Below are 15,148 nucleotides of genomic sequence, written 5' to 3' on the forward strand. Positions count from 1 at the left end.
TGTTGGTGGGAAATTAAATTGGTGCAGCCACTATGGAAAACAGTGTGGAGGTTCCTCCAAAACCTAAACATAGAGTTGCCATATGATCCGGCAATTCCACTCCTTGGCATATATCCAGAGAAAACGCTAATTCAAAAAGATACATGCACCCCAATGTTCACAGCAGCACTATTTACGATAGCCAAGACATGGAAGAAACCTAAATGTCTATCGACAGATGAATGGATAAAGAAAACGTGGTACATATATACAATGGAATACCACTCAGCCATAAAGAATAATGAAATAATGCCACTTGCAGCAACATGCATGGACCTAGAGATTATTATACTAAGTGAGGTACGTCAGACAGAGAAAGACAAGTATCATATGATATCACTTACATGTGGAATCTAATACAAAATGATACAAATGAACTTATTGATATTTACAAAACAGAAACAGACTCACAGACATAGAAAACAAACTTATGGTTACCAAAGGGGAAAGGGGGTGGGGAAGGGATAAATTAGGAGTTTGGGATTAGCAGATATAAACTACTATATATAAAATAGGTAAACAGCAAGGTCCTACTGCATAGCACAGGAAGCTATATTCAATATCCTGTTGTTAACCATAATGGAAAAGAATATGAAAAAGAATGTGTGTGTGTGTGTATATATGTATGTATATATTTACATTTATATATATATATTTATATATATAAGTGAATCCCTTTGCTGTACACCAGAAGCTAACATAATACTGTAAATCAATGACACTTCAATAAAAATATATTAAAAAATGAAACACAGTTATGAAGCCATAAAAAAGGTACAAACTCTTAGTTATAAAATAAATAAGGCATGGGGATGTAATGTACAGCATGATGACTATAGTTAATAACACTAGATTGTATATTTGAAAGCTGCTAAGACAAAACCCTCTTAGGTTTGCTCTTAATAAGAGATTATAATAGGTTTTTCCTTACCTCCTAAGTAATCTCCATAGAAAGCAGAGATTCTGTGTCTTATCAGAAAAATTTCCTGTGCTTCTTGTTGATTTATCATGTCCTTTATTTGTAAGATAAATGAGTCTTCTTACTTCTAAAAGACAGAAGGCTGTTTTGAATCACATTACTTCCAATATTTACTTTTGAAATCTTTTATTACTACTCTGGTAAAATAGGTGGCCAAATAGTTTCTTAGTGACCCATGATTCTATTTAGCCAAGTGTACAAATCTTTTGCCATTTCTAACAACTTGTGATATTTGGCCTTTCCAAATTCAAATCCTAAATGAAATCTTCTTGATCTCATACTGATTTTTTTTTTTTTTTGCAGTACGCGGGCTTCTCACTGTTGTGGCCTCTCCTGTTGCGGAGCACAGGCTCCGGACGCGCAGGCTCAGCGGCCACAGCTCACGGGCCCAGCCGCTCCGCGGCACGTGGGATCTTCCCGGACCGGGGCACGAACCCGTGTCCCCTGCATTGGCAGGCGGAATCTCAGCCACTGCACCACCAGGGAAGCCCTATATTCGTGTCCTTGTGTGAGTGAATTTGTAGGAATGCTCATGTGATTGAGTGAATGTTTGAGCAGGTTTGTATGGAGTGAATTGTTTAGAGTGTGGGTGACTGGGTTATGTCTATGTATTTGAGCACATTTGTGAGCATGTTCACGTGAGGGTATGAGGTATGAGCACATTTGTAGTGAGTGAATGTCTGAGCATGTGGGTGGGAAAGTACATGAATGTGTCTATATGCGTGAATAAGGTTTCAGCATGTTCATTTGTGTGAGCAAGGAGGAAACATGTTAATATAAGTGAATGTGTGAGCATGTGCATATATGTAGGCATGGACATTTGTGAGAGTGAATTTGTGAACTTTTTCACGTCTTACAGTGTGTTATGTGAGAATATTTGAGTGTTGAATAAATGGGGGTGTTCAAGTGTGTGGAACTTGTGAGCATGTGCATATATATTTTCATGTTTGTGTGAGTGAATATTTGTTTTCATGAGCTTGTTACGGTGAGAGTGTATTGTATGTTAAATCTGCGAGTGAATCTTTGTGTGTAAGTGAATGTTTGAGTTGATGCTGAGTGTGAGCATGTTTGTGTGAGAGTGAATAGGTACGCATATTTCTGTTTGTGAGTGTGTTAATGTGCCTGTGTAAGTGAATGGCTTCAGTGTGAACACAGTCTATATGACTATGTCTCTGTAAGTATGAGTTTGTGAGAATGCATGTGCCAGTTAATGTGTGAGCATGGCCCTGTTTTTGAGTGTGCTAATGAGTGTAAATGAGGGAATGTGCTCATGTGAGATCTGTGAGTGTGTCTTCTTTGTGAATACATTTGTGAACATGTTCAGGTGAATGAGGGAATATGTGCACTGGTGGTAGCATATGTGAGTGTGTCTACATGTGTGTGAGAACTGAGGAGGTTTGTGTTAGTGAATACGTGAATACGTCTGTATAAGAGCATGAATTTGTTTTAGTGAATTTGTATGGTCATGGGTGAGAACAGGTAGGTGTGTGTGAGTGAACACTGAGATGTTTGTGCATGTGAATGAGTAAATACGGGAGTAAGACTGGACACGTGACTTGTATAATCATCATATCTAAGAGTATATATGCAAATGACTTTTTAACACGTGTGTGTCTGATTGAATGTGTTAGCATTTGAGCGTGTGATCATGTTAAGATGGGGATGCCCATGTGTGACTGAATGTATGAGTATGTCCTTGTTTGTGTGTTTATATATATTAACGAGAGAAGGTGTGAGCGAGTGAACGTAAGCATGTATGAGTGTGTCTTGCGTGTGAATGAATTCGTGGGCATGTTCTTGTGAACAAATAAATGTGTGACCAAGTCTGTGGGATTGAATGTGTGACAATGTAGATGTAAGTGCGTCTATGTGTGTTAGTAATTTGTAAGCATGTTGTGAGTGAACAGGTGTTCACCTTTAAGCATGTTAATGTGTGTGGGTATTTGTGTGCGACTGTGTGAGCGTTTGTAAGTATGAGCATGTTCATGGACAAATGAAGACATGAGCATGCTCCTTTTGTGATCATGTTATTTTATGGAAGTTAAAGTGTATATACAGGGACTTCCCTGGCAGTCCAGTGGCTAAGACTTTGCCTTCCAATGCACGGGATGCAGGTTCAATCCCTGGTCGGGGAGCTGAGATCCCACACGGCCAGAAAATCAAAACAGAAAACAGAAGCAATATGGTAACAAATTCAATAGACTATTAAAAAAAAGGTCCACATCAAAAAAAAAATCTTTAGAAAACAGTGTATGTACATATAAGTGCAAATGAGTCTGTCTAGTGTGTGAATGATTTTGTGAGCGTGTTCACATGAGTGAATACATGTATTATCATGCTCATGTGACTGAATGTTCACACATGTTTGTGCAAGTGACAGAATGTGTAAGACTGTTCGTGAGTACAGGAGTTAATCTGTCACTGTGCCCTTTGGAGTGAATTGTGAGCATGTTATTATAAGTAACAATGTGTATGTGTGCATGTATAGTATCAATTTTTGTGTCTGAGTAAATTCACAAGTTTATTTGTGTGTTTGAACACACATATGAGTGAATGGTAATCAAGTTTTATATTTAATATGTTGATATGCATCTGTGACTGGGTGTGAGAATATGTGCAAGTGATTATTTGTGAATCTCTACGTGTGCAAGCCAATTTTAAACCATGTTTGTATTTGTAAGTGAACATGTCAATGCGTGTGAGCCTAAATTAAAGTACACACATCAGTAAATATATGAGTGTTGATACATGAGTGAATGAATATATGGTTATATGACCATATTTTCACGAGTGAGTGAAGGTGTGAGCATTTCATGTGTGTAGCCATGTTGGTTTGAGTAATGGTTGCTCGTCTGAGTGAGTGAATGAGCATGTATCTGTGAGTACATAAGCGTCTCCACCAGTGTGAGTAAACGTCTGAGCGAGATCATGTCAGGGAATAAATGTGTGTGCATGTATGAGATTGATGTGTGAGCCTATTCAGGCATAAGTGTGTCGGTGTGAGTATATTTGTGTATTTAACACATATTTGTACCTATTCACGTGTATCAGTAAATATGTGAATTTGTTCATGGAGGTTAGCTTACTCATGTGTGCGAGTTAATCTGTAAGCATATTAGTTTGCATGGGGTTGCTAATGGATGAGTAAACTTATGCGTGAATATGTGAGCATCTACTTGTGAGTGTATATGTACATCTGTGCGTGTCTGAACATGTGAGTTTCATGATGAGCGTGAAAATGTTTATTTGCAATTGAATGGGTAAGTGTGCTATTTGTGTTCATTTGCACATGCAAAGGGTTTGAGAGTGTACGTATGTGCAGGATCCGTGCACATGAGCCTAAATTAGTATGTCTTTAGGTTGGAATAAATTTGTGATCATGGTTGTATGAGGGAATGGATGTTTGGGCATTTTTGGGTGTGTGAGTGAATGTTGCAAGTGTGTTTATGTATGTGAGCTTCTTAATGGAAGAATATATTTCTGGGAGTGAAAATGTGAGTGTGTGTTTGGAAGCATGTTCATTTGCAAGTGACTGTGTAAGGATGTCCCTGTTTGTGCTTACGTGCACAACCTGTGAGGGAATGTGTATGTACATGTGACACATATGAATGCCTTGTGCATGAGTGATACTGTAACCATGTTCATTTAAGTGACTGGGTGAGCCAGTTTGAGTGAATAAATGTGTCAACATATTTTATGAGTGTCACTGAGCATACATATAAGTGTGTTCATGCCAGTGAATGAATATATGAATGTTATTTGTCTGTCAGAGAGTTAACGTGTGGGTGTATTTGACTACGTGAGTGAATGTGTATGCAAGTAAACACGTGAGTGTGTAATATGTGGGATAATAATTTCTGTCGGGAATGCGGGAGCATGTTCATATGTGGAGCAGGCACTCTGGGGACTTAACATGTAAGTATATTTACATATTGAGTATGACTGCATGTGTGATCAAGTTCATACGTGTGACTGTTGATGAGCATCAGCACGTGTTTGTGAGTATACGTGAGTTTGTCTCTGTGCGAGAGTAACTTTGTTTGATGTTAACAGTGAATAAATATATACGCATGTCCTTATTTGAGGGTGTTCATCTGTGGGTGACTGTGTGAGCATGTTCATGTGTGTGAGGGACTGAGTGTGTTTGTAGGTGAATAAACGTGTAAAGATACTCACAGGTGAGTGACCGTGCAAGGAGCATGATAGAGTGAGAGTATATCTGTGTGTGACTGAATATGTATTTTAGTTTGTGAGCAGGCTAATGCATGTGCATAAGTGAATACGTGGCTGTGTCCATGTAAGCAAACACAAGTGTGCCCGTGTGTAAGTGAATTTGTGAGCAAACTCATGTGACTGAGTGAATGTGTGAACGTGTCCATATATGTGAGTCTGTGTTTGTATGAATTCTTGAGTATCTTATTGTGTGAGTAAATAGTGAGCATGTTTGTATATGTGAGCATATTAATGGGAGAGGGAGAATGGATATGTGTGAAAATGAATTTATGGGAGGGTCGCTATGTATGTGAATGAATTTGTGAGCATGTTTGTGTGCATGAGATTGTTGATTGTGTGAACCCATTAACACCAAGTATGCCACTGTGTGGGAGTGAACGTGTCAGTGTGTTGATGTGTGTGAAGGAACGTGAGTGATCTTGCGTATGCGATCATATTCATGTGTGCAATGAATTCGTAAGCACTGTCATGTACGTGAACATGGTATTTCAAATATATCTGGGTGTCTGAATATGTAGATACATGTTCCTAAACCAGGGTATCTACAAGTGCTAGTAAACCTGTGAGTGAGTGTGTGAACATGTGCATGTGAATCTTTAAGCGTGTTTGATCGTGTAAGCTTGTTAATGTTTGATTACATTTGAATGAGTGAACATGTGAGTGTGTATGAATTTATCTGAGTGTATCCATATGCATGAGTGAAGGTGTGGACTTCATGGTGTGTGAGCATGTTTGTGGGTAAGTGAATATGTGAGCATGCCTGTTTGTGACTGTGTTAATGTGTGCATGTGAGCGAATGTGTGAGTTTTACATGTGAGCATACTTGAGTGTGTGTGTGTTTGTGTGTGTGAGTGAATCCGTGGGCATCTTCATTTTATTGAGTGAATATGTGACCAAGTTTGTGTGAATAAATGACTGTGTAAGCAGAATGTGCTTAAATTTGCCATCTTATACATTGCTGTGACTAAGGCAACATGCAGGTTTGTTTTGGTGGGCAATTGTATGTATGTTCTTTCTTGCTCAGAGTGGTGTGATCGTTGCTTGAGTTTCCTGCCAACTACCAGTAACAAACAGCTGGGTGGGCCAAGTGATTTCAAAAACAGATTGTACATTTGTCCCATTTCTGTCCCTGTTTATCACAAGGCTGCTGAATTTCAGTGCAGGGCTACCTGTTCCAATGCTTCCATTCTAGGGGAAATTTTTCTTGGGCAGCTGTTTGTATAGCTTTCACAGCCTCAGACGTGGCCTCTTGGGAGGTGGTCACGTAACGCTACCAATAGATTTCCTCCCAGATTACCTTTGCCACTGGGCTTCTCATTTTTGTTCCGTAAGATGGGATGTATATGTTTTAAGATCCCCAGAAGAGTAACATTGGGCTGCAATTTCCCTCAAGTCTTTCCCAAGTGCTTATTAACGATGGCCTTGGTAAGCCTGACAAATTTTGTAAACGTTGTAACCAAGTAGCTGTCAATTTGGATGGAAAAACTCCCACGTAGGGCTTCCCTGTGGGCGCAGTGGTTGAGAGTCCGCCTGCCAATGCAGGGGACACGGGTTCGTGCCCCGGTCTGGGAAGATCCCACATGCCATGGAGCGGCTAGGCCCGTGAGCCATGGCCGCTGATCATTAGCGTCCGGAGCCTGTGCTCCGCAACGGGAGAGGCCACAACAGTGAGAGGCCCGCGTACCGCAAAACAACAACAACAACAACAACAAAAAACTCCCACGCAGAGACTGGTTAGATTTCTCCATGGGATCAAATATGTTTTCATGAGAACTGTCTTTGCTGTCACACCCAAAAGCTGTGATTGTTTACTGTGGGCAGTAAGTGCTGCAGCTGTTGAAGAACCCAGTCCCACTGAGTGTGATGTAAATCTTGAAGGTGGTATTGTAAGAACGTTAGGTTAGGAAAGAATTCCCAAACTGGATGAAGCTCCTGACATTTTAGACATGCCTTGTCCTGGGTATTATGTTGTATACATTCCTTTCCTTGTGTGTGTGTGTGTGTGTGTGTGTGTGTGTGTGAGTATGTGTGTGTGTGTGTATTTATATATAAAATATGACCTACCAACCCGGGGGAAATTCATGATAAGTTGCCCTTGGTCAATTAGTGTAATTTTTTTTAGTGCAAGCTTCAGTAAATGGGACTTGTGCTAGAGAGAGAGAAATCGTTATAACTACTAAGAAAAGAGACCAATAGTTGTTAAGGTATACGTTTTTGGCAGCGTTTACATTCATCATTATGCCAGGGATTAGTAAGAGCTATAATTTTATCTAATTGTAACCCCATAGAGTTTGTCGGTATGGCTCTTCATTACAGCATTTTTAATATGACTACACTGATCACAAGCATGCTGGCTGTACTACCGGGTGCATACTCTCCCTGGGATGCCTTAAATAAGACTCAAGAGATAGTGGCTCTATTTGCTTAATGGCACTACTTTATAACACTGGGTCTCATCTGATTTGAGGTGAAAGTTGGCCCTGAGGGTTTAGAAGGCATCTATGAGTCATTAAGTGTTATCCGAAGAGTCTGGCTTAGCCAGAATGGGTGTTGCTAGTAGTAGAAGAGACAGGAGAAGGTCGCTAGCCTCAGTGTTGGTATCTGTGGTCATGTCAGTAGGATTGACCAACCTGAATAGCCAACAGCATGGCTCCCATTGTCCCCAACCTGACCTATGTTGTAAGAGTCCCTGTTGTGTGCATGTGGTATACTGTTTCCAACACACCCTGTCAACAGAAGTGTGTGGATTACTAGGGCTGGGTGAACCGCAAATAGACAGATAGTCAACAATGGCAAGGGCAGTAACTCCTCAGGTAAGAAGGGGCATACTAACAGGGTAGGGATTAAGGTTGGAGGTCACCTGTAGCCATCAGTAGGGGACCTGATTGTCCCTGGGTGTTGTTCAGATGGGGTTACCTGGTCTGGGAGAGGTTTCGCTCCACCCCCTGGGTTCCACAGTGCCTTTAGTGGAGCAAAGTACAGGGATGGCAGATAAGGACACCTCTTTCTCCAGAAAGTGGTGGGTAGTTTGCTTGGCTTATACTGGATGACGAACGAACACAGGCTAAGGATGGTTTCAGAATCACTGGTCCACGTCAGGTTCTCATCAGGATCACGAAGGAAGTGGCTCAGCTCCGGGTTTTCTATGAGGGAGAAAGGAAAGATGAAAGTACCTGGTGAAAGTTTCTTTTCTGTGCATGGCAATGCCTGGGCTCCCATGTCTGTGAAAACTGACAACCGGGTCGTGTCTGCAGTGGAGGTGTACACCAGCAGAGAGAGAAATGTCTCTGTTGGGGGTCTCGTCATTTGTTGTGAATTTAAATATGGTGTAGTTATGCCACAGGGGCATGAACTTAATATAATCTGGACCGTGGGCAGTATTTTTGACCACCTGAAGGGCCACTGCCCTCCAAGTTCTCTCAACAGCCCTTGAGTTAAAAGTCCATTAGGTCGGGGCTTCCCTGGTGGCGCAGTGGTTGAGAGTCCGCCTGCCGATGCAGGGGACACGGGTTCATGACCCGGTCCGGGGAGATCCCACATGCCGCGGAGCGGCTGGGCCCGTGAGCCATGGCCGCTGAGCCTGCGCGTCCGGAGCCTGTGCTCCACAACGGGAGAGGCCAAAACAGTGAGAGGCCCGTGTACAGCAAAAAAAGAAAAAAAAAAGTCCATTATGTCTTTCCATGATCCCTGCTACTGGAAGATGATAGGATAGGTGACAACCCCAAGCAATGTTTTCTTGTAATGCCCGTTGCTGGTTTGCTTTACAGGGATGTGGGAACTTTGGTCTGACGGGATAACTTCTGCGGCAGCCCCAAGGGCTGTAAAAGCTATTTTGTCAAGCCCTCAATAATATGAGGAGACGCCTGTGCCTTGCATGGATACACTAATGGAAGGCCTGTATAGAAGGCCGGGAGGTTATGGTAAGTTAACTGCAGTGGCAGGGTATGTGGTGATTTTCTCATGGAGTTGCAGCACTCTAGTAGGGCCAGCTTTAGCTCAATCCAGTAGATCCCATTATCATTTGAGCAGAGGCCTTTGTTGCTCTACGGGGAGCTTCTGCCACTACCCAGGACATAACAGGAATCTCAAACCACAGGACAACTGGCTCTGCTCCAGTAAAGCCTTCAGTTTCAATAAGGGCTCAGTGCACCTCCAGAAGCTGCCTCTCCACTGGCCAATACCTTTGGACTGAGTCTGGGAGTCACTTATGCCAAAGGCCCACGGACATTTGGTCCAGCGGCTCCCATAAGTGAACGTTAGGGTGGCCGAAACTTCCAATTGTAAGTCCTGCCCTCAGAGCACTAGTGGGAGAGCTGAAATGATAGCCTTCTTTAGTCTTATCTAGTGCCTTTTGTGGCTCAGGTCCCCACGGAAAAGTGGAGGGCCAATGGGTGACTCCGTAGATGGGAGCCAGCAAATATTTGAGGTTGGCACCAGAATGCAAACATGCCTACCAAATGTTGGGCTTTCTTTACCAATCTGGGAGGTTGGCTGGAGCACTAGGAGCTTTTCTTTCACCCAGTTGCGACTAGTTTACCCTTCTGAGTTTCAAACATAGCCCGGAAATTTAACAACCTAGGAGGTGCCTTGTACCTTATGGCGGGCAATTGCCCATCCCCTCTCAGGGAGGTGTTCACTCACAGCTGTGATGGTGTGTGACACAGAGTCTTGTCCAGGTCCAGTGACCAGGATATCATCGATACAATGCCAGAGCTGAGTCTCTGCAGGAGGTGGCTGGTGCCGAGCAAGCATCTAGGTCCCGAATGCAAATCCCACGGGAAATCACGGGGGCATTCATGTACCCCACAGGTCACTGGGGAAAAGGTGTACTGTTGATCCTCCAAGGGGAAGGCAAAGTGTGATATTTAACAAAGAGAACATGTTAGCCCAGTCTATGACTCTGAACCATTTACCAGTGTTATTCTGAATGTCATTCATTAAGGGAACAATTCATGGTAGAGGGGCTCTAATACAGGGAGCAGCCTTGTTTAACTCTCTCTAGTCTACAGACAGCCTGTACTCATTAGAAGTGGCTTTAAGCACAGGCCATACCAGAGAACTGAAAGGTGGGAATCCATTCCTTTCTTTAACTAAGTCAGCTAGGACAGGCCATAATCCTTCAGTGCTTTCCTTTTACTCAGTACCTCTTACACGGGTAGAGCAAGGTGAACTGGTTCCCACTGGCCAGCGCCCACCAGTGGCATCGAAACCTTAGGCTTGTTTCATGAGGTTACCTGCTGACTGAGGAAGTCCATTCCAGTAATGGGCAAAGAGCCTCAGAGAACAACCAGCGCAGAAGCATCTTTTAGCAAAACTAAGCCCATATTAAAAGCTAAGCAGATGGGACTTCCCTGGCGGTCCAGCGGTCGACTCCGCACGTCCACTGCAGGGGGCGTGGGTTCGATCACTGGTTGGAGAACTAAAATCCCGCACGCCACACAGAAAGTTAAAAAAAAAAAAAGCTAAGCAGATAATGATCCCTTCAATTAATTCTCCTCCAAAGCCCGGCATCTCCTGGCGGGGGGAGGGGGGCGGCACTTTAAAGTATGAGTGCTTCCTGGGATTAGGGAGCTTTGGACACCTGTGTCCACCAGAGCCAGCCAGTGTTGTTAATAGTTTACAGTTCACGTGGTAAAAGGGCTACTGTCGGCCAGAAGAGGCCTGCTTTGAGGCCAATGGGTCCTGATGTGGGAGCAGGTCCTTGCCACTGGCAGAGGTCAGGGGCAGACATGGAAGGTAAGGTTGTCTCTGAAGGAAAAGCCTGGCCAGGTTGGAGTCTGACTTTAGTAAATATTTTAATTGCTCCACAGATTTACCAGAGATCATCTAATATCTCTGGGCTCCTTGTCCCTTAGGGTCCAATACAAGCAACGTCTCTAGTTCATTTCAGGGTTCACGCTTAAGAGGGCGCCTGGTTTTAAGTGGTTTATTTGGCTGAGGAAGGGGGCAATCGCTCTATGGAGAGTAATTTTGATTTAGGCCAGGTGGGGTATTGTTAACAGGCAGCACTTGACTTTGAATTTGTCTTTCGTGAGTTTCTGTTAAATCCAGGGCAGCTATGTCCTCTTGAACTGTCTCAGGATGAGCCATCACTGTCAGGAAAGAGGACTTACACTTTTCAGGAGCACCCCCTGAGAAACAACTTGGTGGACTCAGGACAAAATTCAGCCTCCTCGAGACTTGGCAAATCACCAGGCTGCATGCCATCTGTCGCCTGATAAGCCCATCCCAACATCCCCAGCTGTTGGAGGCTAATGTTTTCCTTTAAGAGTTTGCCCAGGATCACTATGAGGCTTAACGTAGGGTGGGCAGCCTTCTAAGAAATAAAAATCCACATCAACAACGTATCTACCTACTTATCTATCTATCTATCTATCTCTCTGTCTATCTATCTATCTATCTATCTATCTCCAAGGCCTCCTCTGGGACCATTCCTAGCTTCTGCACTAATTGCGTGAGATACTTCAGTAGGGACACCATTTTCCCATCCCATAGTATGGCAGTCAATTGATTAATTACATTCCCTGCTAGGTGGAGCTCACTGTCCCCCAGGTTCTATACAGCCAGAGAGCCCTTTTTTCATTTGGCTCTTCGGCTACGTCCCTAAGGAGAGACTGGGTCTCACGGATGGGTGAGAGAAAGGATATGTTTCCTCCTCCACCTGAGAGCACACCTCACCTCCTTAGCCCTCCTACTTTGTGTCTTCTGTCTTTATTACTTTGTGAGTGGTTACCAGCAAAACAGAGGATAAATAACTGTCAGGATGGTATTGCACTGCCTTTTCTTCTAGAGGGCACCAGACCTCTTTTCCCAGGGTTCTCCAATTTGTCTCGACTTCCAAAGGAGTTAAGGCTCCAAGCAAAAACAACAGTGAACAGAGCCCGACACGTCTTGTGGTTTGGAGCATGTGTTCATTAAGACAGCCACCTCCAGGACTTCCCTGGTGGTCCAGTGGTTAAGACTCTGCGGTTCCACTGCAGTGGGCACGGCTTCGATCCCTGGTCAGGGAACTGATATCCCACGTGCCGTGCAGCCAAAAAGAACAAAAAACAAAAAAGACAGCCACCTCCTTCAAGTCCTGGGAGCAGCAGGAATATTCACTTCCGTGCACTCAGTCATTCTAAGTAATGCTTTTTTAAGCCCACATCCTTTGGGGGAGGGACTAGAAAGATGCCATCTGCAACAGCAGGTCGGAGTGAGACAGCAGCAGAGACAGGCTAGCTGTTTACAAAGATGTCCTAAGAGACCAGCCTCGGCCTGACACCTCTGCCTTATTGACTCATTTACCTGCCATAGCCGCGCCCTGGCCATGAGGATGTCCTCTCACCTCAGAGCACCCCAGATCACCAGCCCAGCTACAGGGAGCCTGTTATGGGATCAGAGGTAGCCCACTCTTGGTCCAGAGGCCCGCACTCCTCCCCTTTTCCTATTTGGGCCCACAGGTCTTACAACGTCTAGTACCTGCCTAGTGAGGGACCCAGGTGGCTGGGCGGATCTTTCTTGGGGAGCCCAGTGCCTCTGATCCCCAAAACTCAGTTACAATGGCATGGGTTGGCTCAAATACTGCTGCTGCTGCTTGACCAGGCTAATGACACACAGGGAGACACCATAAATACAGATAAAGTGTAATACAGCACAGAGCAATGCCATGCCAAACTGACATGGGGGAGTTCCACATTTTGAGTCCCAACCACTTAAGACTGTCCAGGATTGTTTTGCCAATGGATACTCCTCCTGACTGGGTGGACCCTATATTGATTTCTTGATTGTCACCCAAATCCTCCACTTTCCTCATCAACACGAGTAATGAGTGCGAGGGATTTAGGGGCTGATCAAAGACTAAAGTATCACCAGAAAGTGGCAGTAGCACAAGATGACCTTTATCCGGAGGAAGCTTTCACAGCTTTGCATGCACGGGAAGTGTCTTAATAACAGGAGAACTTCCAGAGGCTACTGTGTGGGAGTACCACTCAGGAAAGAAAAGCAAGGGAAATGCCAGGGAAGAGCAGGTTCAGAGAGAGGACTAGTGTGTTTAGGTGACACCACTCAGTAGCATGATGGGAAGCCTCTGGGTCGGAGAGTACCAGAGGGCAGCAGTGCTGTGGGGTCTTTTATAACTACAGGCTTTATCTTATCTATAGCTAACAGGTGTTGGCTGCAGTTTCGCATGGCATACAAAGCACGCAAGCTCTGAATGGATTAAAATCTACTTACTTGGAATATATTCAAAGCAAATGAATGTGTAAAAATTGAGTTTGGTGTGGCCGGGCTTTTGAGCTAATGGGTTCCAGCCTGCTGTGCAGAAGGAAAGAGAGGCCAACTTTGGCTCCTTTACACAACAATGTCCGTGTTGGAGAATGAATGGGTGAGCCTTTTCAAGCACAGTATGAGTGTGTTCATAGGAATTTATTTGTGTGATTAAGTAAATGTTTGTGCATCTTCATATGCATGAGAGAACAGGTGACCATGTGCATGGATATGAGCATGTTTGTGGGTGTGAGTGAAAATGTAAGCATGTTTATTTGCCTGATATTCTTTTGGGGGGGGCCATGCTGCACGGCTTGCAGGATGTCAGTTCCCCGTCCAGGGACTGACCCCAGACCACGGCAGTGAAAGTGCTGAGTCCTAACCACTACACCGCCAGGGAATTCCCGTTTGACATTTTAGAAACACATCTGACCCTTAAACAACAGGGGATTGAATAGCGCAGATCCACGTATATGCAGATGTTTTCAATGGCAAATACTACTGTACTACACGATATGCGATTAGTTGAATCGGCAGATGCAGAACCCTGGATTCGGAGGAACCTCATGTACACAGGGCGGACTATACGTTATACGTATTCAACTGCACGTGGAGGGTCAGCACCCCTAACCCCTGTGTCGTTCAAGGGTCAACTACATTAGTGTATTTGAATGAATGAATGTGTGAGTGTATGTGAGTGAATGTGTGAGGCTCTTGGTGAGGGTGAGCACATTCCTAGTTGGGAGCATGTAGCTCTGTATGTGAGGGAATGAGTGTAAGTATGTAAGTGACTGTGACTCAATGTGTCAGCACATTCTAGTGAAATGTGAGCAGTTATTGTAAGCAAAGGAGTGTGTGAGCATGTGTGCAAGTGAATGGGACCTTGCGCATGTATATAAGCACAGGTGTGAGAGCGAACGTGGGAGCCTTTTAAAATATGAGTTTGTGTGTTGAAGTAAATGGGACTTTTCATATGTATGAGTGAATTCGTGAGCATGTGCATGGATGTTAGCATACTCGTGCGTGTGTGTCTCTGTGTGTGAGTGTGTGTTTGTGAGCATGTGAAAGTGGAGTAGATTTCTGTGAGTTAATGTGCAGGTGTGTGGGGGGGGTATACCTGAGCATCCCTATGTGTGTGAGTAAAATGTGTGAACTTCATGGTAAGTGTGAGCATATGCACTTGTCAGAGTATGAGTATGATGCTGTTTGTCAATGTGCTGTGTGTGGGGAAATGTGAGTACGCAACTGTGAGCATATATGAGTGTGTGTGAGTGAATGTGGGAGCAAGTTTGAGGGAATGCATGTGTAAGCACGTTTTCATGAGTGAGTGAACGTGTAACTGTTCATTTGTGTAAGCTTGTTAATGTGTGAGTGCATGTTCATGAATACATGAGAATATGCTTGTGAGTTTGAGTGTATCTGTGTGTGAAGGTGTGAGCTTTGTGATGACTGGAGAAAATCTGTGTTCAAGTGACTGCATCAAAGTGTTGCTGTTTGTGAGCATGTTCCTGTGCACGTATAAGTGAAACTGAGTGTACTCTTGTCAGCATATATGAATGTCTGTATGTGAATGAATTTGTAAACATGTTCACAGGTTAGTGGACATGTGAGGATTTTGTGTGAGTGAATGTGGGTATGATCATATATGAG

At 43.9% G+C, this 15,148-nt stretch overlaps 1 long non-coding RNA gene across 1 annotated transcript; it reads right to left on the minus strand.

Annotated features, from left to right (window-relative positions):
• Positions 1-973: 973 nt before the first annotated feature.
• Positions 974-11,183, minus strand: LOC149744219 (uncharacterized). Its single transcript, XR_016391308.1, has 3 exons — positions 9,893-11,183; positions 8,168-8,394; positions 974-1,085 (listed from the first exon to the last, which is right to left on the minus strand). It is a non-coding gene; the product is annotated as an uncharacterized LOC149744219 (long non-coding RNA).
• Positions 11,184-15,148: the final 3,965 nt, after the last annotated feature.

The sequence above is a fragment of the Delphinapterus leucas genome, chromosome X, assembly GCF_059928025.1.
Source record: "Delphinapterus leucas isolate spDelLeu-1000000601 "Yukka" chromosome X, BTC_Dleu_Yukka2, whole genome shotgun sequence".
Lineage (NCBI taxonomy): Eukaryota > Metazoa > Chordata > Mammalia > Artiodactyla > Monodontidae > Delphinapterus > Delphinapterus leucas.